We start from the raw sequence: 25,401 nt of genomic DNA on the forward strand, positions 1-25,401 counted from the left end.
TACTAAATCAAAATAATTTTGATAATATTGTCAATATTTCCAATCTAATATTCATTTGATTATGTTAATATATCAATTATATTAGTTGTATTAATATATTTATATAATAAATATTTAATGTATTTAATAAAATTATATTAATTGTATTAATATTGTGTTAATGCTATATTAATATTTTGAAAATATTAATATTTCCAAATAAAAATAATTTTCAAAAAAAATCCAGAAGTAGCTTCTGTATACCCCCTGCTAGAGAGACTCTTAAGAGATTTGAATTTTGCAAGAATGGTTTAGAGAAAAAAAGTAAATTAGGGTTAGTCACTCAGTCATATCTGACTCTTTGTGACCCAGTGAACTTTAGCCTTCCAGGCTCCTCTATCCATGGAATTCTCCAGGCAAGAATACTGGAGTAGGCTGTCAGGGGGCTTCAGGGGGCTTCTCTGGTGGCTCAGAGGTTAAAGCGTCTGCCTGCAATGTTGGAGACCCGGCTTCGATCCATGGGTTTGGAAGATCCGCTGGAGAAGGAAATGGCAACCCACTCCAGTATTCTTGCCTGGAGAATTCCATGGAGAGGGAGCCTAGTGGGCTACAGTCCATGGGGTGGTAAAGAGTCGGACATGACTGAGTGATTTCACTCTTTTTTTCATTTTTTTACTTTTCCTTCTCCAAGGGATCTTCCTGACCCAGGGATTGAATCCAGGTCTCCTGCATTGCAGGCAGAGTCTTTACCATCTGAGCCACCAAGTTTAGAGGAAGAGGCTTAGTCCAATTTTGTTTATTAAATGTAGTCTTAAGGAGCCCAAGTTCTCAACCTGGGAGTGCACTTATCACTGTAAACACACTCATACACTGGTTTCTTGGTGTCTACAGGGCTTTGGGATTTGAGGTGTCTGGCTGCCAACCTCTGTAGATACTCAAACTGCTTCTCTAATATGGCACATTTTGCATAAAACCTTTGCATATAAACTACATACAGCCTCCCACACGCTTTAATTCATCTCTCAATTACTTATTGAACCTAATATACCAGCCCACCTGACCTGCCTCTTGAGAAACCTGTGTGCAGGTCAGGAAGCAAGTTAGAACTGGACATGGAACAATAGACTGGTTCCAAATTGGGAAAGGAGTACATCAGGGCTGTATATTGTCACCCTGCTTATTTAACTTATATGCAGAGTACATCATGAGAAATGCTGGGCTGGAGGAAGCATAAGCTGGAATCAAGACTGCTGGGAGAAATATCAATCACCTCAGATATGCAGATGACACCACCCTTATGGCAGAAAGCAAGGAGGAACTAGAAAGCCTTTTGATGAAAGTGAAAGTGGAGAGTAAAAAAGTTGGCTTAAAGCTCAACATTCAGAAAACGAAGATCATTGCATCCGGTCCCATCACTTCATGGGAAAACAGTGGAAACAGTGTCAGACTTTATTTTTGGGGGCTCCAAAATCACTGCAGATGGTGACTGCAGCCATGAAATTAAAAGATGCTTACTCCTTGGAAGGAAAGTTATGACCAACCTAGATAGCATATTCAAAAGCAGAGACATTACTTTGCCAAGAAAGGTCCATGTAGTCAAGGCTATGGTTTTTCCAGTGGTCATGTATGGATGTGAGAGTTGGACTATAAAGAAAGCTGAGCACTGAAGAATTGATGCTTTTGAACTGTGGTCTTGGAGAAGACTCTTGAGAATCCCTTGGACTGCAAGGAGATCCAACCAGTCTGTCCTAAAAGAGATCAGTCCTGGGTGTTCATTGGAAGGACTAATGTTGAAGCTGAAACTCCAATACTTGGCTACCTCGAAGAGCTGACTCATTTGAAAAGATCCTGATGCTCGGAAAGATTAGGGACAGGAGGAGAAGGGGACGACAGAGGATGAGATGGTTGGATGGCATCACTGTGTCAGTGGGCATGATTTGGGTAGACCCTGGGAGTTGGTAATGGACAGGGAGGCCTGGCGTGGTGCGGTTTATGGGGTTGCAAAGAGTCAGACACAACTGAGCAACTGAACCGAATACTGTCAATGCTACATAAACTATTGGTGTTATGCGGAAAATTCACGTTTTGCTTTTTGAAACTTTCTTGAATTAAGGCTTTTTTCTACTTGCAGCTGGGTTGAAACTTCAAATGTAGGACTCGTGGATACGGACCTCTGACTGTAGACATACTGTTACTATTATTGAACACCAATTGTGTGCTAGGAGTTTGATTAACTCTTATTTCACCCTTTCAATAATCCTATACAGGCTTCATATATGCCTCATTTCGTATACCTATATACCTCATTTCGTTATACTTTATTGCACTTTGCAGATATTGCTTTTTTTTTTTTTTTTTAACAATTTGAGGGTTTGTGGCAACCCTATGTTGAGCAAATTTGTCAGTTCTGTTTCTCCAACAGTATTTGCTCACTTCTATTCTCTGTGTCACACTTTTGATGTTTCTTTCTATATTTCCAACTTTCGTTAGCATGGTGATCTGTGATCAGTAATGTTTGTTTCTATGATGACTCTCTGAAAGCTCAGACAATGGTTAGCGTTTTAAAAATAGAGTATTTTTAAATGATGGTACATAAATTGTTTTTAAAGACATATTGCTATTGCACACTGAATAGACTACAGTATAGTATAAACCTATTTTATATGCAGAGAAACCAAAACAGTCATGTGACTAGCTTTATTGCAATATTTGCTTTATCGTGTGTGTTAAGTCACTTTAGTTGTGTCCTACTCTTTGCAAACCCATGGACTATAACCTGCCAGGCTCCTCTGTCCATGGGATTCTCCAGCAAGAATACTGGAATAGGTAGTCATTTACTCCTCCAGGCGAATCTTCCCAGCCCAGGGATTGAACCCACATCTCACAACCCATTGAATAGCACCACCCGGGAAGCCCTGCTTTACTGTGGGTATCTGGCACTGACCCCACAATATCTCTGAGGAACGCCTGTAATCTAGGCGCATTTTTTTCTTCTTCTAATTTTACAGCTGAGAGAATTGAGACTCACATCCTTATATATCAGGAGCTCGTCCATGGTCATTCCACAAGATGGAAAGGGGGCCCACTGCTGTAGTCACATATCTGTACATTACAGATCTGGGCCACCAATGCATTCTTGTTTGGTTCAGAAATAAAAATATTTCTGTTTCAACACTTTGAGTCAGAATCTGTATTCTTCACTTGGATGCCCTCACGGTCACTTCCTACTGTGCTGCCTTTCATCATTTTTGTTTTACTTATCCTGCCTGTCTTTTCAACAAATATTTATGGAGGACCTCTTGTGTGGAGGGGCTACTGTAAGGATGGAGGTTAGAGTTTTTAACACAATAGAAAAATATGTATGTTTTTAAGGAGTTTGCAAAACTTTGCTGCAGTGCATAATCATTTCGCAGCAGGGATATAGGCTGGCAAATATTTAACAAATAAAGACAACATTAAATATGTTACCTTTCCAATTTAAAATTAGAGCCTGGTATATCTGAGTTTCTCAACAGCTCCTCTGAAAGTAAAAGCACAGTTGGCAGCCTGAGGTCTAATTTGGGATGCATCAGATAATTTTTGTCCTTAAATAGCTTTTGGACTTACTTGTAAAGCTCTAAAAATCACCACCTCTAACACATTTCTTTGGGCTAATGCAGTCTCCCTCTGCTAATGCCATGCTAAAATGAACATTTGTGAAAAATGTTCACATTGATGCAGTGACCATGTTTTCTATGCAGAGTTAATAGATATGGATAGATACAGTCTAGTGTCAGACTTTATTTTTTTGGGCTCCAAAATCACTGCAGATGGTGACTGAAGCCATGAAATTAAAAGACACTTATTCCTTGGAACGAAAGTTATGACCACCCTAGATAGCGTATTAAAAAGCAGAGACATTACTTTGCCAAAAAAGGTCCGTCTAGTCAAGGCTTTGGTTTTTCCAGTAGTCATGTATGGATGTGAGAGTTGGACTGTGAAGAAAGCTGAGCACCGAAGAATTGATGCTTTTGAACTGTGGTGTTGGAGAAGACTCTTGAGAGTCCCTTGGACTGCAAGGAGGTCCAACCAGTCCATCCTAAAGGAGATCAGTCCTGGGTGTTCATTGGAAGGACTGATGCTGAAGCTGAAACTCCAATACTTTGACCACCTCATGCGAAGGGTTGACTTATTGGAAAAGACCCTGATGCTGGGAGGGATTGGGGGCAGGAGGAGAAGGGGACGACAGAGGATGAGATGGCTGGATGGTGTCACCGACCCAATGGACATGGGTTTGGGTGAACTCTGGGAGTTGGTGATGGACAGGGAGGCCTGGTGTGCTGCGGTTCATGGGGTTGCATAGAGTCAGACACGACTGAGCGACTGAACTGGACTGAAGGGTTTAATAGGTGCACAGTAACTACGATCAATTTATGACCATGGGGTTTTTATTTGCAAAACGCATGTTGATGGCAGAATGAGATGAGAAAATCACAGGTTGAAGTTGGCGAAGCAGAGCAGTTGAGAGCACCTGCGGGGGTTATCAATGGTACCAGGACCAGCCGTAGAAGGGGAACTGGAGCAGGTATGGTTGGTGTTTCTTTCCTCTGTTATAGGAATAGGATTGGTGGTGACTAAAGTTCGGGATTTAAGTGGTACTTAAATGGACATCAGCCATTGACTGTGGAATGGGTTTTGCAGGTTCCTTTTATTGCGGTCACATGGTTTTTGTTGGGAAAATGGATGTTGAGGAAATCTGGTAGATAGGCTAGATGGCTTCCTTTGGTGGCCAAGATTCATTTCTTCTCAGGGCATACCTTGCTCTGAGCCTCTTCCAAAGGTTACAGCTCTTGTCAGTTAGCTTTACCCCATATTTCCCTCTGATTTTCTGGGCCTACTCCCTCATCTCGGGATAGTAACAATCTAATAGTCCCAGGGTACTTCAGCATCCCTGATGGTTTCCCTTAACCTCATATATTTTCATAAATATCCCCTCTTTTTTAAAAAACTTTCATTCATTTCCCCATTTGTTTTCAGACTTGTCCCTGAATGATTTATACACTATTAACAAAATCAGTTATTCCTGACACTTGTTCAGTTGCCCAGTCATGTCCGATTCTTTGTAACCCCATGGACTGCAGCAGGCCAGCCTCCTCTGTTCTCCACCGTCTCTGAGTGTGCTCAATTTGATGTCCATTGAGTCAGTGACTCATTAAAACCATCTCATCCTCTTACCGCCTTCTCCTCCTGTCCTCAGTCTTTTCCAGCATTAGGGTCTTTTCCAACAAGTAGGCTCTTCGCATCAGGTGGCCAAAGTATTGGAGCTTCAGCATGAGTCCTTCGATGAATATTCAGGGTTGACTTCCTTTAGGATGGACTGGTTTGATTCCTTACACTGGCGTACTTCTGACATTAGCTAATACTGATGGAGAAAATGCAGTTTGATATCTATGCATTATCTTTCCCTAACATTGCTATTTATGCGTTGCCTCATTTCACTCTGAGAACAGCTGACAAAAACACATTTTGTTTAGTTTTACCACTTTCCATCTGAATGAACAGAAGCAAATTAAATAATCTACCCAACGGGAAGCAGATTGCTGGGTGCAAAGGGAGAAATCCAAGTTTTATTTCAAATCCACAGTGATTGGTAGAAGACCTCATAGTTGGAAGGGAGGTAATAACTCTGAAAACAAGACAGAAAATTAAGGGACCAAGGCCAGCAAGTGGTGACCAGAAGGAACAGGAGTCTAAATTTATAAGACAAATGAAGAGTACTCAACACCCTGCCTGGATAGGAAAATCCATAAATGCATTAGGATGAAAAACTAAACTGTGCTCAAGTGCCAAGTGGTTCTGGAGCAAAGCCATCTCAGAGCTGAGACACAATTGTTTGCAAAGTGCACAGTTTCCAAAAAGAAATCTGAGTTATTCCAGGATTAAAATCTTGTCTGAGTGGTGTCTTCACACTCTTGCTCTCTTTAAAAATGTCCTCTTAAATTCTCTGCTTATCCCGAAACATAATCTCTCTGCCTAATGAGACTAGCAGAAAATTTAAAAGGAAATAGCAATATTTCCAGATTCAACTCAGATTTAAATCATCTTTTATTTCTCTTATTTTTAGTGATCTAACGTAAAACAGATTTTACCCAATTTTCCATCATAAAAGGAAGTAATCCAATGGACTATCTGTGCCTTTGAATAAGACGTGATACAATCAGAATTGCCAGACAAATGAAACTTTCTGTTTCACAAGAATTAAACAGTTCTGCCTCCTTATCTTGAAAATTATTTACAGTTATTTACAAATGATTCTATCTCCTTTTCAGTATGATAAATATAATATTATTTGTAAAAAAAGATAAGTAGTTTGAATTTTCATTGTTATAAGCAAGGCAATAGATATAAATTCTCTAAAACATAGAAATAAGCTCTAAAAATACATGCCAAATGTCATTGGAGATTTTTGTTTTATTGTGTGCAGATTTAAATGATCATTGAAACCCAGAATTTCCTGTATGCAAACTTCTTTACATTAGTTAATAAATACAATAACAAACCATAACTTTATAGTTTTGTATTAAATTTAATTTGTATGTTACCTCATATAAGGTTAGAAATACTTTCATGTATATTCGTTTTCTCTTTTGTGAAAGTGAAAAAGTGAAAGTCACTCAGTTGTGTCCAACTCTTTGTGACCCAGGCCAGAATACTGGAGTGGGGAGCCTTTCCCATCTCCAGGGAATCTTCCCAACCCAGGTCTCCCGCATTGCAGGTGGATTCTTTACCAGCTGAGCCACAAGGGAAGCCCAAGAATACAGGAGTGGGTAGCCTATCCCTTCTCCAGTGGATCTTCCCAATCCAGGAATCAAACCGGAGTCTCCTGCATTGCAGGAGGATTCTTTACTGACTGAGCTATCACAGAAGCCCTCTCTTTCGTAAAGGCTGACAGTTAAGCAAGCACATGAGAACTTTGTTTCTCTCTAGGTTCTTGTACAATTTCTCCCCTCTCCCCCCTGCTCTCCAGGTTTGTCTTTTCTCTTCTTGTTTTCTCTACATGTGATGGTGGTGGTGGTGATTTAGTCGCTCAGTCAGATCTGACTCTTGTGACCCCACAGACTACAGCCTGCCAGGCTCCTCTGTCCATGGGATTCTCTAGGCAAGAATGCTGGAGTGGGTTGCCATTTCTTTCTCCAGGGGATCTCCCCGACCCACAAGCTAATTCTAGCTAAATGGGCATCCTCTCCTGTTTCAGTTCCACATTCTCTGCCTAGAGAAATGGACAGACTCAATTTGGGTTGAGAAGCTGCACACGATCTTCTCAATTATGGTCAAGTCACAGTATGAAGAACCACCAAAGAAGGGCCACCTCTTATGAAAAAGGTACATAACAGGAAAAGGAATCCTGGGGGCCCGTGGGAAGACACAGATCTTTATACCAGCCTGGTCGTTAATGGTTTCTGAATTCAACCATCAACTGTTATTTTAAGTGTTCTGCTTTAAATATGTTTTATTGCCAGTCATTTAAAATTGCTTTTGAAAATAAGTGGACCATAAACCTTTTAAAAGCAAAGGTTAAATGGGATCACCTTAGATTTGGAGCTGAAATATTTGAGGAACTAGATCTTAAGTGGGGGCTAGTTGGGAAGGTGAATATTTCTATGGCTGATTAATATCAATTATAGTGATTTATTGTAGTTTATATAAATGCTCTATTACCTCACATTTAAGATGGTTTTCTTTTCTCACTGCACTACTTAACACTGAAGTAACACATTTTATATAACACTTTCTCTGTAGCTTTTTTTTTTTGTCTTGATCAAAAGTATACATGCTGGATCGAAACTATCAATGCCTTTAGTGAAAAATTCCAAAAATATTTCCATTAAGTTTTCAGCTATCATGCACAAGTGTCTGTTTTCCTACACCGAATGGCATAAGGGTATTATGGCTTTTTCCCAAAGGCTGCGAAATAATAAATTAAAATTTCACATTTTAATTTGCACATCTATTTTTAACAGGTCATAACTGGATCATGCTTTACTAATTTTATTCCTGAATCTGCAAATTTTATAACTTTACATGTGTGTTTTGGATAAGTCACGAGGGGCTGGGTCATGCAGTGATAATGCACTAACCTCAAAATAGTAGTGTCTTCACTTGTCAGTGTTAATTTTTCTCAGTTATAGAAAACCATTTTGGATCCAACCGATGTCTTGGGCACTTTGATTCAAGCAGGCTATGGAGCAGGCTGCTTCCAGCTTGCAGGTCTAAGATTTGGAAGCCATGAGTCCCAGGGTTGCAATCAGGGGAAGAGATCCTCCCCACAGGCTTTACTGCCTTGATCTGGAAGGAACGGGCTTCTGGCACTCTTACAGTCCATGGCAGGATTCACTGAGCAGCTCCACCCAGATGCAGAGCACAGAGAGGCACTGGGTGTCTCTGAATACCAGAACCCCTGACAGACGCAGTCTGTTCTCCATCCTCTCCTAAAGGGCAACTGCGGATGCCCAGCCTTATGGAAACATAAGTCACTGACCCGCCTTTGCTGCAGATCTAAGTACGTTGTGTTGCCTTTTTAATTTATATTCTCTTCTGAGTTTGCCAAGAGAGCTTTCTGTCACAAGAACCGAACTGCTTACGGCAGGTCAGTAAATGTCATTATAGTATTTGTAAGGAAAATACATATCAAAAAAATAATAATAAGCAGGTCAAAGTTTCAGGGAGGGTTTCTTTAAAGTACTGCCTGGATTAAGTCCTTAAGGAGGTGGAGGATCTACCCAGGAAGGGCTGATGGAGGGATCGGGGGGAAAGGAGAAAAGTGCATAAAAAACCGGAGGGCAAGATCAACCTTTTCACAAGCGGGTATATGACTCGGAAATGAGCAGCTCAAGGGCTTCACTGTTCTGGTTGGTTCTGGAAGGTGCTTTGCTTTCATTACAGCTGAAATATTCCCTGGAGATCATTTGGATTCTGTCTTCACAGAAAAAAAAAAAAAGAGCACCCACACAAGTGAATTAAAATCTCAGCTAAATTCAGCTTTGTTCAAATGTGCCTCCACACCGAGTCTCCTCTGCTCCTCAACCTCCACCCCACCCACACCCCCAGGAAGAAAGAAAGACAATATGAACTTATTCGTGCTTAAAAGTAAAGCGAGCTATGCAATACGTGTGCCTCCTTGATATCTTTACTGACTACTGAGAATAATGATTGCATTGAAACATGAATGCCGATTTAAACTCAATAGCCATCTCTCTACAACACAAAGGATTTGATGCAAACATTATTTTTGTATCCTACAGATTAGCTTTGCTAAGATACTTCCCTGAGCTTTTCTTCCGTTCCTTTTTTTCTTCCTAGTTCCTTACAACAAACATGAAATTTAACATGTCATCTCCCTGCAAGATTTATGATGCAGTTCAAAGTCACATGCCATTTTTTAAAGGAAAATAGCAATTTCAGATGAAATAGCTCCATGCATTTAGCCTGAGCTATTTCGTTGCAGATTTTTGACCTAGAACATTTTTGATTAATTTGAATTTAGATTGAACACTTTGTTTCTGAAATTGCTTCCTTGTCCTTTTTAAAGTCATCTTTCTCTTGATTTCCATCACCTCTGTGGGTTCATTAGCTACCGATTCTTTCTTAATTTCATTTGTTTCTTTTCTTTATTATAGTAGGTTCTCATTACTTACCTACTTTATCCATAGTATCAATAGTGTATATGAAGCAATATCTTCCAATTCTCCCCACCCCCATTTCCCCTTTGGTATTCATGTGCTACTGATTATATAGAGTAACCAAGGATCAAAAATCTCTCCCCTGCTTCCAAATGCAGCTCATCACTGACTCAGTTTTGCTAAAGGAATGATTAAGTAGGAAAAAAGGAATAAAAGCTCAACAAGGCAGTGACTCACATGAGTTAGTACCAACTTTTACCCAGCAGTGAGCTGATTAAAATCAGACTTGTTATCTCCTAGTAGGAGGTGTAGGCACAAAGAAGGCAGTTGCCCTAATGCAATAGAAGGTATTAGGTAGCTGAGTCTTACGGAATCTATTCTCCTGAAATATGCTCTCTGCATTCACAATATTAAAGGGAGAGTGCCCAGTGATATTCCAACTGAAGACAATCAAAGTTAAATCTCAAATGCCTAAAAAGACTAAAGAGGAAAAATCTGGGGATATTCTGTTTTCAGAAAAAGGAGACATTTTTCCTATGAAGTGAGTCATGGGTGACTATGGCTGATTTTGTTATAAATTAATATTAGGCCACTCATTGTCATGAACATAGCGATACTAGGCAGTGTTTAATATATGAAAAACTACCAGAAGGACAAGTAAACCTTCACCTCATTGGGTAACACGGTTCTAGAAAGATAGGTCACAGACTTGCAGTTCACATAGATTAGGTCAAGGAAGCTCGTTAAAATCTAGGATCCTAGTCGGAAGAGTAAGAAAATGGAAGTTTGTAAACTTGCCAAATTCCTAAGTGTTTTTAGCTCTTTGGTGGCAAAGGGGAAGAGAGTTTTGTTCACAAACATATGGCCAAAGGTGATAAGATCTAATTATATGTTTGCAGCTGTTTCGAATCTGTAAATATCTGAAGTTGGTCAACATTATCGACGCATGACAAAAGCAGTATAAATAAAGGAAATCAGCTAAAAACTGAAACAACAACAACAATTCCTTTTGAAGGGAGGAAATTGGGGGCTGAGCTTTCTAAGTGTGACTTAAACAGGATAAAGATGGGAACAACATTGCTCTATGTGCATAAAAAGTTTCTGCCTTACTGACAGTTCTGGGACCAATTTTTGTGTACTGGCAAATCTCCGACAAAAATCTCATCAGTTTGGATACAGTTTTAGCAAATATATTTTATTTGTGCTACTAAAGGACTCCTTTGGGCATTTGGATAATTTATATGAATCCATTAGTTATGGTATAATTCAAGGCGTTAGTCTCAGAATGTAAGTCACATCAAGCTACTTGTGGGAGACAGGGTGGCTCCCCATCTTTGTGGCTCTGCAAAGATGTGTGCACCCCAAAAGAGAGACTTTGAATATGTGGTTAACACTAAAAAACTTTAGACAAAGAGATTATCTGGTTTATCCACATGAGCCCAGTTTCATCCCAAGAGTCTTCAAGGTGGAGAGCCTTGTCTAGAGATGTGATGATGGAAGAAGTTCAGAGAGGGGTCACGGGAAGGACTAGACTTGATTGGACTTGACCTGTCCATGTTGATGGCTTTGGCAGTGGAGGGAGGGTCCATATGTCAAGGCCTGCAGTCATTTCTAGAATCTGGGAGTGGTCCTCAGTTGACAGCCATCAAGAAAACCAATTTATCCCCCACCGCCCTCCCCCCCCCCCGCCCCCGCCCCGAGGGATACTCTGTGATGGATTATATGGAGTGTTGATTGTGCAACTTGAAAGTTGTGAGTTAGGATTTATCCTATGGGAATGTTAGGACTCGAGCCCAGGAGACAGCGTCTCAGGCTGTGCTGGGACAGCTGACTCTGAGGAGGCGGGGAGGAGCCAGGCCATATACAAGCCTGCAGCAAGGGGCAGGAAATCTGAATAATGAGATTCCTGTTGACACGAGAAAACTAAACCTCTCATATGAAGAGATTTAGTGGTCTTCCACGTATGGGAAGATGCAAGCATCCGGGTTTGCTGGAATCATCTCTTCCCTACCCATCTAGCTATCTGGGGCCAGCCCCCTTTCTTTATTGTTCACGTGCTAATCCCTTCTTTACCTTAAGAGATGGTGGATGTGGCTGAGCTGCCTCTCACCTCTGCCCCCCCAGCTCCTCAGCACTTACTGGGGAGGAAGTAGCTGATGACTTCCAAATAGCTGGCTGTGTTTCACCTGGGCTCAGAAACTTGTGTTTGGAAAAGGCTTGTTCACTGGTAGGGCATACAGCGGAGCACATTTCAGTTTACAGAGGAAAGGATCTTAAAAAGAGGAGATGTATGTACACGAATCCCATGGAAAGAGGAGCCTGGCAGGCTGCAGTCCACGGGGTTGCAAGAGTCAGACACGACTTGGCGACTACACCTCCACCACATGGACATGTATGGCTGATTCACTTTGTTGTGAACAGAAACGGACACAACAAGTAGATCAATAATACTCCAAAAAATTATAAAAAGAAACTGGAATGTTCATCCTAAAAGCACAAGAAACAGATGAAGTCTATGATCTGCCATTAGCAGATAGAAGAGAGCCGGCACATGCCAATTGGGTAAATAGAGGGTATATACGCACATGTATGTATGTATGTATGATATGCATATCTATGCACATGTGTGCACATGTGTGCATGTTTCAGGGAGGAGGAAGAAAATGAATGTCATTTACATATATATATATTTTTTTGGCTGTGCCACGTGGCATCTTTCCTGACTGGGAATTAAGCCTATGCCCCCTGCATTGGGAGCACAGAGTCTTAAGTACTTGACCACTAGGGAAGTCCTCCATGGCATATTTTTAAACCTTAATTATATATATATATATATATATATATGTAAGATATATCATGTCCATAAAATTTTATCAACTGAACACATTAAAGGCCCGAAGAAATGTCAATACCTTCTATTAAACATGTAATCCATATTCTCTAAGTGTAAAACACCTAGAAATTAATAAACTGGTTACAACTTTGCCCCCAATTTTGGGAAGCGAGAAAGTACTTGTAGATAACTGCAGATCACTGAGAGAACTAAAACTCCAATTGCAGTCTATTTAGTGATTAGCAGCAGTCAGAGTACCATGGGCTTCAGCCAAGGTTCACACTCACAGTATCACAAAGTGAACAAATCAATAGGTGTTTGTCTGTAAACATGTAAACACCAGGATGAAAACAATGTGAGCAGTGTAGAAAGAAACCCATAAATATAAAACCAGAAATTCATGGTTTAGGTAATATAAAAAGTGGACTTGGTAAAGAAATCCTTTTTCCCCCACTTTTAGTACAAAAAATTTATAAAATTTTAGGAACAAGGACGATGGTGAAATGCATAACAAGCATGAGGAACAATGAGTAACTTCATTGGAAAATGCGGTTGCACAGGATTAATGCCCAGAAAAATGTGTTATATAAATTACACAACTGTCTCATTAAAAATACAAAATGATATTAAACACAGAAAATAATAAAACAACAGGGAAAAAAATCAACAGAAGGAAAAGTAGCAGATACCAGATCTATTTTCCTCTGAAGGAATTAGCCTCAGTTTAACTGATAATGAAGTTATATTTAGACCAGGGACTGTACGGCTTCTATATTATTTAAAAATTCTGTGCTTGGGAAATCAGACAGTAATCAAGTCCTGACCTCTCAAAGACAGAGTTCTTCACGGATATGTTGACATTTGAAAGATGGCTAAAATCCCTTTCAACTAATTTTTATCTCCGTTCACTAGTTTTTTTTCCCCTCCCAGATACCATCACCACCCATGCCCAGATAAAACAGGAGGTGACACGGCAGCACTCAGATATGTGAAGGAAACCAACTCAGTAAAGAAAGCAAGATTTTTACCCTTGACTCTGAAAAGTCATATCTTGGCCTTTAGTATTGAGTCAACATTCATTCACTGAATAACTACTGAAGTGTCTATAATGAACAGACCCTGTTTTCAGCGCTAGAGATGGGTAATCGCCAAAGAGAACTAACTGGAACAGTCTTTACATTGCATATAATTCTTCCAATAAAGAGTTGATTCTCTGTTGTTTTTGGTTTTTGGTTTTTTGATATTTATTTATTTGACCATGCCGGGTCTTAATTGCAGCACACAGGATCTTTCATTGCTGCATGTGGATCTAGCTCCCTGACAAGGGATTGAACCTGGGCTCCCTGCTTTGGGCATGCAGAGTCTTAGCCACTGGACCACCAGGGAAGACCCAATTCTCTATTCTCAAACTAAGTTTCTGCAGAACCCTTACGTGCTGTGATTTAGGACATGGGGTTGTAGGCTCGAAAACTGAATGATAATGGTCAAGGCCATACTAATGGCAGTAGAAAGTATGTAATAATAACAAGAATCGCAGTCTCCTGTTAGTACATGCAGTTGAGGTCACTGGGAGAGTTTACCATGGCAGAAGGAGCTGTTTGCAAAGATGGGAGTTGAGCTTAGAAGAAGGAGCTAGGGGTGCTGAAGTCCTCAGAGGGCGTCAGGGGTCTGTTGTTCAGTCCCCGTGCCACGTCCGGTTATCTGGGATCCCATGCACTGGAGCATGCCAGACTCCTCTGCCCTTAACTGTCTCCCAGTATTTGCTCAAACTCATGTGCGTTGAGTCGGTGATTCCAACCAACCATCTCATCCTCTGCTGCCCCCTCCTCCTTTTGCCTTCAGTCTTTCCCTGCGTCAGGGTCCTTTCCAGTCCCTCAGCGATAAAGGGTCAGAGGAGGGAGTGAGAACCAGAATGAGAGTCCAGAGGAGCAAGGTGAGGCTCCTGAATGAAGCTGTGGATGCAGCCCCCTGTAGGAACAGGCCAGGCAGAGAGCGACGGACCCTACTCCTTCCCGCTCTTACCTCCAGCAACATCAAACCCCCCAGAAGCCCGACGGCAGTGGGCAGCCCACCTGGGTCCACCTCCCAGGGTGTACAGCAAGTTGGGCAAAGAAGAAGAGAATAGATCTACTGCAACAGTCTGTCCAAAACAGAATTACTGGAATTTTTTGCCCAAAATGTGGAACCAGCCATTACTAGTATATTAAAATACTAAGGAATCTTTCTACTTCAACAAAAGCTAAATTAGCCTAAAATAAGTTATATAACATAGTTAATATTGAAGTATTCCTTTAAAGACTGTTATGCCCTCCATTGCTTGGCCAAGGGACATAAAGAACTGGCTTATATGTTTCTAAGTATTGGTCCTTAGACATAAGCTGTAGAATATGTCTTTGATGAGCTTCCCTGGTGGCTCAGTGTTAAAGAATCCACCTGCCAATGCAGGAGACACAGGTTTGATCCCTGGTCCAGGAAGATCCCCTGGAGAAGGAAATGGTGAGCTACTCTAGTATTTTTATCTGGGAAATCACATGGACAGAGGAACCTGGTCAGCTATAGTCCAGGGAGTTTGAAAAAGATAAGGACCTGACTTAGCCACTAAACAACTACTAATGTCTTTGACACTAAGCCCGTTTCTGACACTTGCAAGGTCTGGGGCAAAAGTGAAACGTGAGACCTGCATTCGCTTTGTCAAATGTTACAGTTACATATCAAGGTTCAGTTCAGTTCAGTCGCTCAGTAGTTGCTGACTCTTTGTGACCCCATGAATCACAGCACGCCAGGCCTCCCTGTCCATCACCAACTCTCGGACTTCACCCAAACTCTTGTCCATTGAGTCAGTGATGCCATCCAGCCATCTCATCCTCTGTCGTCCCCTTCTCCTCCTGCCCCCAATCCTTCCCAGCATCAGAGTCTTTTCCAATGAGTCAACTCTTCGCATGAGGTGGCCAAAGTACTGGAGTTTCAGCTTTAGCATCAGTCCTTCCAAAGAAATCCCAGGGATGATCTCCTTCAGAATGGACTGGTTGGATCTCCTTGCAGTCCAAGGGACTCTCAAGAGTCTTCTCCAACACCACAGTTCAAAAGCATCAATTCTTCGGCACTCAGCTTTCTTCACAGTCCAACTCTCACATCCATACATGACCACTGGAAAAACCATAGCCTTGACTAGATGGACCTTTGCTGGCAAAGTAATGTCTCTGATTTTTAATATGCTATCTAGGTTGGTCATAACTTTCCTTCCAAGGAGTAAGCATCTTTTAATTTCATGGCTGCAATCACCATCTGCAGTGATTTTGGAGCCCCAAAAATAAAGTCTGACACTGTTTCCACTGTTTTCCCGTCTATTTCCCATGAAGTGATGGGACCAGATGCCATGAGCTTAGTTTTCTGAATATTGAGCCTTAAGCCAACCTTTTCACTCTCCTCTTTCACTTTCATCAAGAGGCTTTTTAGTTCCTCTTCACTTTCTGCCATAAGGGTGGTGTCATCTGCATATCTGAGGTTATTGATATTTCTCCCAGCAATCTTGATTCCAGCTTGTGCTTCTTCCAGCCCAGCGTTTCTCATAATGTACTCTGCATATAAGTTAAATAAGCAGGGTGACAATATACAGCCTTGATGCACTCCTTTTCCTATTTGGAACCAGTCTGTTGCTCCATGTCCAGTTCTAACTGTTGTTTCCTGACCTGCATATAGGTTTCTCAAGAGGCACATCAGGTGGTCTGGTATTCCCATCTTTTTCAGAATTTTCCACAGTTTATTGTGATCCTCACAGTCAAAGGCTTTGGCATAGTCAATAAAGCAGAAATAGATGTTTTTCTGGAACTCACTTTCTTTTTCCATGATCCAGCGGATGTTGGCAATTTGATCTCTGGTTCCTCTGCCTTTTCTAAAACTAGCTTGGACATCTGGAAGTTCACGGTTCATGTATTGCTGAAGCCTGGCTTGGAGAATTTTGAGCATTACTTTACTAGCATGTGAGATGAGTGCAATTGTGCGGTAGTTTGAGCATTCTTTGGCATTGCCTTGCTTTGAGATTGGAATGAAAACTGACCTTTTCCAGTCCTGTGACCACTGCTGACTTTTCCAAATTTGCTGGCATATTGAGTTCAGCACTTTCACAGCATCATCTTTCAGGTGAAATAGCTCAACTGGAATTCTATCACCTCCACTAGCTTTGTTCGTAGTGATGCTTTCTAAGGCCCACTTGACTTCACATTCCAGGATGTCTGGCTCTAGGTGAGTGATCACACCATTGTGATTATCTGGGTCATGAAGATCTTTTTTGTACAGTTCTTCTGTGTATTCTTGCCACCTCTTCTTAATATGTTGTGCTTCTGTTAGGTCAATACCATTTCTGTCCTTTATCAAGCCCATCTTTTCATGAAATGTTCCTTTGGTATCTCTAATTTTCTTGATGAGATCTCTAGTCTTTCCCATTCTGTTGTTTTCCTCTATTTCTTTGCATTGATCGCAGAGGAAGGCTTTCTTACATATCAAGGTAACAAACTGCTAAATATAATCTGTCCTATTCTTGCCAAATATATCTTCATAATTTTAAAATTGAAAGATATGTTTAAGGGTTTCATTTTTATATGATTGAAAGTTGGCAAAATACCAAAAATGAGTATATTCACTTATTATTGTGCATGCCTGGGGCTCTCATATGCCAGTAACTTTCAAATGAGTAATGAAATAAAGATATACACAATTCATAACTGATTCTACATTTTAATAACATTCACTTTTATTGTCTTCATCCTAGTAGAATCAGTTATTACATAATCATTATTTTCACCTAATTGGTATACTGTTGACTGATATGCTTTAAAATTTTAAAAGTAAATATAGACATAGTGAAAGTATATAAAATTATAGATATACACATAACTAACAACCATTTTAGTAATGATAACTTTATATAACATAATCAAAACATATTTTAAAGTTAATTTTCTTACAGTTTCCAAGTAATTTTTCTTCTACAATATCCAAAAGTATCTATTAAAATTAAAAAGACTATGGCAAATATCACTATTTAAATCAGAAAAGTTCAAACAAAGATGAAATTCAAGTTTATATTTCAAAAATTTAATCATGTTAAATTTGTTTTATAATGCTAATTAGGAATTTAGCATTCAATGTCTACTTGATAAAGTAAAAAATCTGTCTAATTGCATAACTGCATACGAGATGTAGATGTTTAGAGGTTCAAAGGTATTCAGCTTTATGACATTATGACTTATTTCCAGGACTATGAATTGGAAAACATGAAAAACAAGAAAATGAAGTCTAATCACTCGTGAGGAATAAATGCTTTATATATTTCAATTTTTTTAAATTACAGGTTATAAATACAAACACTTTAGTTTTAGTAAGCGTCCAACACTTTAAAAAAAATTGGTAATTTCCTGAACTTGAAATAAAACTATAGTCTTTCATCTTTTCTATCAACTACAGAAAAGAACACAGACTAATTACTTCTTTAAAGAAATACAAGATATTCCATTAAACAGCAATTTTATGTATACATAAAATAATCAGATCCTTAGTTATGGAGAGGAATTTGCTTAATCTGGAATCCCACATATGAGTAGTTAAAAATATATGTATATTTGGTTTAGAAGGTCATTTAGGGATTTGGGGTTGACCCAAATTTCCCATTAAAACTGTCCCCTTTCTCTGCTTTTACTCCTTTTTTTATGAGAAAAATTAAGCTAAAGGAAAACAGAACCAAACTGATGTAAATTGCAATCTATAAATCTTAGCCTTTTTGGTAGTGGTGGCACCGAGCATAAATCACACTCACGAATGGAGACAGCGGGAACAAAAGTTCAGAGTAGTTTTATTGCACAGAGTTCATGACCAAGAGCTGTTCACGGCCCTGGATTATGTAATGGATGTGGGACAGAGAAGAGAGGAGAGAAAGAAGTCTTCCTGCGGGCTTCCTTACTGACAATCAGCTGTCCTAACTCCCAGGCATTTAACAGGTAGAGAACACTGCTGCTAGTGACACGGACACCTGATGCTGAACACAGACGGCAGGGTCCAAGATGCAGCATGTGGTGCTTGACAGTGACCAGCCAGGCTCCTTATCAGCAGCTGGGCGTGTGTGGTTCCAACGGACACTGACATTTAGAGTGAACCAAGTTTGAATCTAAGAATTACCATTCTGCTGACTGTGGTAGGTTTTTCGTTGGTGTGTAGGGTTTCTATGGTTTCTTTTCCATGTTAATCCTTCACAAGTGGTATTTGCTCTAAGTTTTGAAAACTGGTAATCTACTGGCCAAATTTGTCCAGTATTCCAATTTTGTTTGGTTGTTATTCAGCTTTAAAAAAAAGTGAATTCAAATTCCTTTAGATAGTGCTGCAGTTCTTATTTTACGATAGCATTCTTATTGGTTATTTCTAGTATTGGTTTTTTTGAATTGATGAGTTTCTTCCTCTGTTTTTGTGAAATGTATTATCTATGCTTCTCTTTCATGTTTTGAATGGCACTATTTTAATCCCCTTTTAAGGGTTAATTGATTTATTGTTTAAAAAAATGTATTGAAATATAGTTGATTTAAAATGTGTGAGTTTCAGGTGCATGGCAAAGTGATTCGGCGACTTTATATATATATACACACACACAATGTTTTCAGGTTTATTTCCCTTATATTTCATTCTAAAATATTGAGTAAACTTCCCCGCGCTATACAGTTGGTCCTTGATGGTCCTCCGGGGTAATGTATATATGTTAATCCCAAACTCCTAAGTCATCCCACCCTCTTCCCTGTTGCTAACCATACGTTTTCCTGTGTCCGTGAGTCCATTTCTGTTCTGTGCACAAGCTCACTTGTGTCCTATTTTAGATTCCATACATAAGTGGTATCACATGATATTGTCTTTCTCTGGCTTACTTCACTTAGCATGATGACGTCCACATTCATCCGTGGTGCTGCAAATGGTATTTCATTCCTTTCTATGGCAGAGTAATTATCCATTATATATATGTACCACATCTTTAGGGCTTCCCTGGTGGCTCAGATGGTAAAGCGCCTGTCTGCAATGCAGGAGACCTGGGTTTGATCCCTGGGTTGGGAACATCCCCTGGAGAAGGCAATGGCAGCCCGCTCCAGTAGTCTTGCCTGGAAAATCCCATGGACAGAGGAGCCTGGTAGGCTACAGTCCATGGGGTTGCAAAGAGTCGGACAGGACTAAGAAACTCCGCTTTCACTTTTCATCACGTCTTTACCCATCCCTCTGTCAATGGACAGGTTGCTTCCATGTCTTGGTTTATTGCATATTTATTCCTAGGTATTCTGTTCTTTGTTTCCTTAATTTCTTTTCCTGGTTTTTCTTTGTTAGTGTATAAGAATGTAAATAGTGCTTCAACGAACACTGGGATGCATGTCTCTTTTCCAGTTAGTTTCCCAGGAGTTGGATTGCTGGGGCATAGGGTAACTCTGTTTCTGTTTAAAAAAATACTTTTTACCTCTTGTGCATTGTGGGTGAAATTATATGGGCCATCCTTCAATTCTTTGACTTTTCTCTTTGAAAATATGTTTCAGAGAATGGCATCCAATGAATCTTGTGTTTAATGACTACAGTTTTTATCTTTATATTTTTAAATTGGTTATTTTTATAGAGTCTAGTCAAGGCTGTGGTTTTTCCAGTGGTCATGTATGGATGTGAGAGTTGGACTGTGAAGAAGGCTGAGCGCCGAAGAATTGATGCTTTTGAACTGTGGTGTTGGAGAAGACTCTTGAGAGGCCCTTGGACTGCAAAGAGATCCAACCAGTCCATTCTGAAGGAGATCAGCCCTGGGATTTCTTTGGAAGGAATGATGCTAAAGCTGAAACTCCAGTACTTTGGCCACCTCATGCGAAGAGTTGACTCATTGGAAAAGACTCTGATGCTGGGAGGGATTGGGGGCAGGAGGAGAAGGGGACGACAGCGGATGAGATGGCTGGATGGCATCACTGACTCAATGGACGTGAGTCTGGGTGAACTCCGGGAGTTGGTGATGGACAGGGAGGCCTGGCGTGCTGCGATTCATGGGGTCGCAGAGAGTCGGACACGACTGAGGGACTGAACTGAACTGATAGAGCCCTCTTCTTGTTCCATTTATGCCCTATTTTTCTACTGTTCATGGTTATTATTTTACTTCATCTCTATAATAATCCTGTATTGTTTGTGTTGGACTCATTGGATCCTGGGTTTATACCAAAGGCTGAGCTGCATCACTACTGTGATAATAGACTTATTACAGGCTGTGTGGATAAACCAGCAGAGAATTGGGCCCAGAAGACTGAGTCTGAGGCATTTCCAGTTTTGCTCCTAAATATACTGCATTGTATATATTCTAAGTCTTACATAGAACATGTTTAGTTTGTGCTTATACTACAGGCTTTGAAGGTCCCAACAGCTTTTGCCTTGAAGCTCACTTCCTGCTCCTTGTATTGGGTTGAACCAACATTTTTGGCCAACCCAATACATGTTAACTCAGCAAATATTTGCAGATCACATCTCTTCTACTTCACCTTTTCTTGAAGTCCTTGCTAGTTTTTTACATTTTTCTCTGTGTGGTAATTTCTGGTCCAACTGGTCTCCTTTAGAACCATTTTAGTATATATATTGTTGATTCCAGAAACTTTATACATGGATTCCCCCCAAAAAAAATTTGTCTTGGCAAATATGAGGCGTTACCATAAATACTATATTGGTAAAATGTGATAGAACAAACACCATGTTAATAAAATATTCCGGGTGTGGTTTAATTGATAATAGTGTTGGATGTTGATTAGAAGGAGATTTAGCGCTAGTGGTAAAGAATCCTCCACCAGTGCAGGAAACTTAAAGACATGCAGGTTCCATCCCTGGGTTGGGAAGATCCCCTGGAGAGGGAAATGGCAACACACTCCAGTATTCTTGCCTGGAGGATCCCATGGACAGAGGAGCCTAGTGGGCTACAGTCCATGGGGTCACAAAGAGCTGGACACAACAGAGCAGCTGAGCACACACAGATAAATACTGTATTTGTAAGATGCAATGGAACATACATCATATTAGTAAAGTATTCCAGGTGTGGTTTAATTGATGAAAGTATTGGATGTTAATTAGAAGGAGCCTCAGCACAGGCTAAACTTAGTACCTGTGACCTTGGGCTTCATGATAGGTGAGCAGAACTGATGACACTGACAATCAGAAATTTCAGCACCCTCCGCATTTCATTCTACAGATGAACAAACCTGAACTTCAAACCAGTTCATTAGTGACAAGGCCAGAATCAAAACGGATGCCTACTGAATTTGAATCATTGTTTAATTCAGAAGACCAAACTACATGTAATACTATATATTCCAATATAATGTCTGTTCTTCATAGATTTCTAAGCACATTATGACAAAACATGCTACTTGATGTTGGACTTTCTAAAGTTTTGTATCTTTTCCATGTCACCCACAACATGATTTAGATTTTCTTCTGTTAACAAATAATGTTTGAAATCGGTATCTTCATTCAGTGTCTAATATTCGCCCTGGAGTTATTCTTAAATATCAGAAATGAGAGATGGAGTAGAAATTGGAGATGGCTTGACAGAACTATCAATTTGTGTTGGTGTTAACTGTTCATCATACATAAAGTGTAAATGGTAAAGGTCTTGAAGTAGGATGTCAAAAATAGAGTCAATATAAAAAGTGTTTTATCATTGTGCCATGTCTGTGACATATAAAGTATGTCAAGATAACATTAAAAATTAAAATATTAATCACCAAATACATTTTAAACATAATGGAACTGATTCATTATGGAAATCCAAATTAATATCACCATGTGATTCCACTGTGCATACCTTCCAGAATGTCTAAAATGAAAAAAAAAATGAGAAGTTTAGATAAAATTCCCCTGTGGAAGAATGGAAATATGACTAGAAAGAGAAAAAGACCTATCATATTTCTGGGCAGTGAAACACTGGTGTATGTGTTTCTTGAGTAGATAACAATGCTGACCAAAAACCTTTGGAGGTGAGATTCTATAGATGAAATTGAAACAATGGCATTTACAATGCACTAAAAGCACAGTCTATCCCACCGCTAAGACTTTAGATGAAAATTTACACATATAAACATGTCTACCTAAAATATGACTGAGGATTCATAGTTCTTTGCATGCGTGTGCTCAGTCATGTCTGGCTCTTTGCAACCCCACAGACTGTAGCCCACCAGCTCACTGTAGCTCCTCTGTCCATGGGATTTTCCAGGCAAGCAAACTGGAGGGGGTGGCCGTTTCCTACTCCACATAGTTCTTTAAAAATTACTTAAATTGATAGTTGAGCAAATAGTTTCAGCGGCGTTTACAGTCCGGGCGATGTCGCCTGTGAAACCTTGGCTCACTGAGACGCTGGCCTCCTCCTTAATCATGCCTGCATCAACAACCCCAGTCTATGAGCTGCCTGTCTGCACCATGTGGGCAGCTGCTCTTGAATTCCGGAAGAGGCCTCCTTGGTTTTTTTATTGGCAATAACTCAAAGCTTATTAAAACCTAGATGGAGAGGAACCTGTAGCATACTTAAGCCCATATGCCCGACTGGGCACTGCGCTGTTTAATTGCTTTCATTTAAACCGTAATTCCTTTCTCTTGTTCTACTCTGATTTTCTCCAAAGCATTTATATCATCTTTCAGTGGATGCCTCCCTATATTATATTAAAAAACTGGTTCTGGTATTCATCCGTACAGCACTTAGGTTAAATTCTATATTTGATATTTTTACTATTTTTCTATTGGTGTCAAATGAACACTGAGCCATGAAGAGGCAATTGGGTGAGTCATTTGTGACTCTTTCTATGTAGCTCTATTAAATTAAAAATGTCTGGTCTTTAATCCAATAATATTTCCCTAAACAAATTAAGGCTATTATGTACACATGGCATGCCATCTCGGTAGTTTGGATAAATTATTGTTGCTGTTTTTCAGTCGCTAAGTTGTATCCGACTCTTTGCGACCCCATGGACTGTAGCATGCCAGGATTCCGTCCTTCACCATCTCCCAGAGTTTGTTCAAAGTCATGTCCATTGAGTCAGAGATGCCATCCAATCATCTTCTCTGTCACCCCTTCTCCTGCCCTCAATCTTCAGCATCAGGGTCTTTTCCAATGAGTTGTTTCTTCATATCAGGTGGCCAAAGTATTGGAGCTTCAGCATCAGTCTTTCCAATGAATATTCAGGGTTGACTTCCTTTAGGATTGACTGGTTTGATCTCTTTGCTGTCCAAGGGATAAATTTCGGATAATTTGTGGGGACAGACCCTTACGGGGATTCTGTCATGGCAAATAGTGTGCCTATTAACTGATACCAACACCATAGCTCATATTAGGTTCGTCAAGCCAGTAGTGACAGTTGTAGTTTTAAAAGCAGGAAATGGAAGTAATTATAAATAAAAACAACTCATCCTGTCCCAATGACCAGAAACTGAGCCCTCATAAATCAGTACACAGTCATTGGCCTTCCTGCCCTCATCTGTGGCCCACTGGGTCAGTCCCCAGTTTCTTAAAAACAACCTCCTCTTTAAAATTTCCCCCAGAAGCGGACTTTCCTTTCTATCAACACCTATTACATTGAAAGGGTCTGAGCACTCTTTTCACAGTTAATCTCGCACTGTCCTGAGTTAGCTGTTGCTTTCCAATTTCGTCTTATCGCCCACTGCTGGAAGCCTCTGTTCTTCTGCAGCCCGCACGGAGCCTGTGTGTTCTGTGCATTACGAGCTGTGTACGAAGGTGCTGCCTTGAATGCATTTCAGAGCACTAGATCTGCTCCTGGAATAGCTCGTGCTATGTGCTAATGTATTTGTCCATTCACTACTTGGCAATGCTCATATGCTGGCATATTTTTTGAAAGCAGACTCTGTGTGTGTGTATATATGTGTGTGTGTGTGTGTGTGCAAATTTGTTTTTTACTATTATATCACTAGGCCTTAACCCCAGAGCTAGAACTATGAGCCACAGGGATCTCTCAGACACTTACTGAGTGGAAGAATGTAGGTGGCAATATCTCTTCTGAGTCTCCCTGACACCCTGGGAAGTCATGTTTTATCCGTGATCTGGGCACCCTTTGGTCGCATCCCATTGAAATCACCACAGAGTACTATTCTTACCAACCCTGTTTTATGAATATGGAAACAGCAGGGTAGATTGGTTCAGATATTCACCCAAGTCTACAAAGCTGGTTGGCAGTTTTGGCCATTTTAACTGAGGCTGCCTGTCTCCACTCTGCCTCTCAGCCACCTTCCTGAGGCCGATGCAGGGGTCTTTGTTTCTCTAGAAACACAGCCCTTGTTTTTTTCCTTGGAGCAGGTGGTGTTTTTAGACCCATTCCACTGTATTCAGGACCCCTGTTTTCTGTGTATCTTTGAGCCCATGAAACATTCTTGAAGCAAAAGCTTTCTCTCATTGCCATAGTCTGTTCGACTAGAGAAACCTGCGCAGGTGGGTCCCTGAACTCAGGCAGCGGCTCCCATCCGGACAGCCTTTCGAGAGCCTGGTGTTTCTGGTATACGTGTGTTATAAACCACCGGCTGGCCTCACCTTTCTGAACATTCTGGGCCTTGAAAGGGTGTCTCCCTGCTAGTCTTTCTCGGTGGTGGTTTTTTATGTTCTTTTCTGTTTAGTCATGAGCCAAACTAGGCAGTTTTCTTCTTTAAATCATTTTTTTTTTCTCTCTTGGGGAGCTCTCAAGAAGTAGAGAGTGGCCCAAAATATTTAACATAAATGCCTCTTGTAAAAAAAAACAAAAACTGTATTTTTTTTTGTTTACAATGTGTTTTTGTATTTATAGAGAGATATATTGGTTAAGATGCCTGATTCCAAATGCCAAAAGGAAGCAGGGTGGGTAGCTGCGAGGTGTTGCTAAGTTCAAGGTTTTTCTTTTAATACTAGAAAAACGAGAA

At 40.3% G+C, this 25,401-nt stretch overlaps 1 long non-coding RNA gene across 8 annotated transcripts in view; it reads left to right on the forward strand.

Annotated features, from left to right (window-relative positions):
- LOC147350967 (uncharacterized) overlaps window positions 1-13,685 on the forward strand; it is an 81,566-nt gene extending 67,881 nt beyond the window's left edge. For 6 of the 8 annotated variants that reach the window (XR_015147094.1, XR_015147099.1, XR_015147100.1 and 3 more), the window contains one exon: window positions 13,402-13,685. This is a non-coding gene — a long non-coding RNA (uncharacterized LOC147350967). Of the gene's footprint in view, window positions 1-7,213; window positions 7,342-13,401 lie in introns of all 8 variants that reach the window. The other 2 variants (XR_015147104.1, XR_015147096.1) reach the window with 1 other exon arrangement.
- The last annotated feature ends 11,716 nt before the right edge of the window (window positions 13,686-25,401 follow it).

Source organism: Bos grunniens, chromosome 19, assembly GCF_055505025.1.
Source record: "Bos grunniens cultivar Pamir isolate PY7600 chromosome 19, Bosgru_T2T1.0, whole genome shotgun sequence".
NCBI classification, from domain to species: Eukaryota; Metazoa; Chordata; class Mammalia; order Artiodactyla; family Bovidae; genus Bos; species Bos grunniens.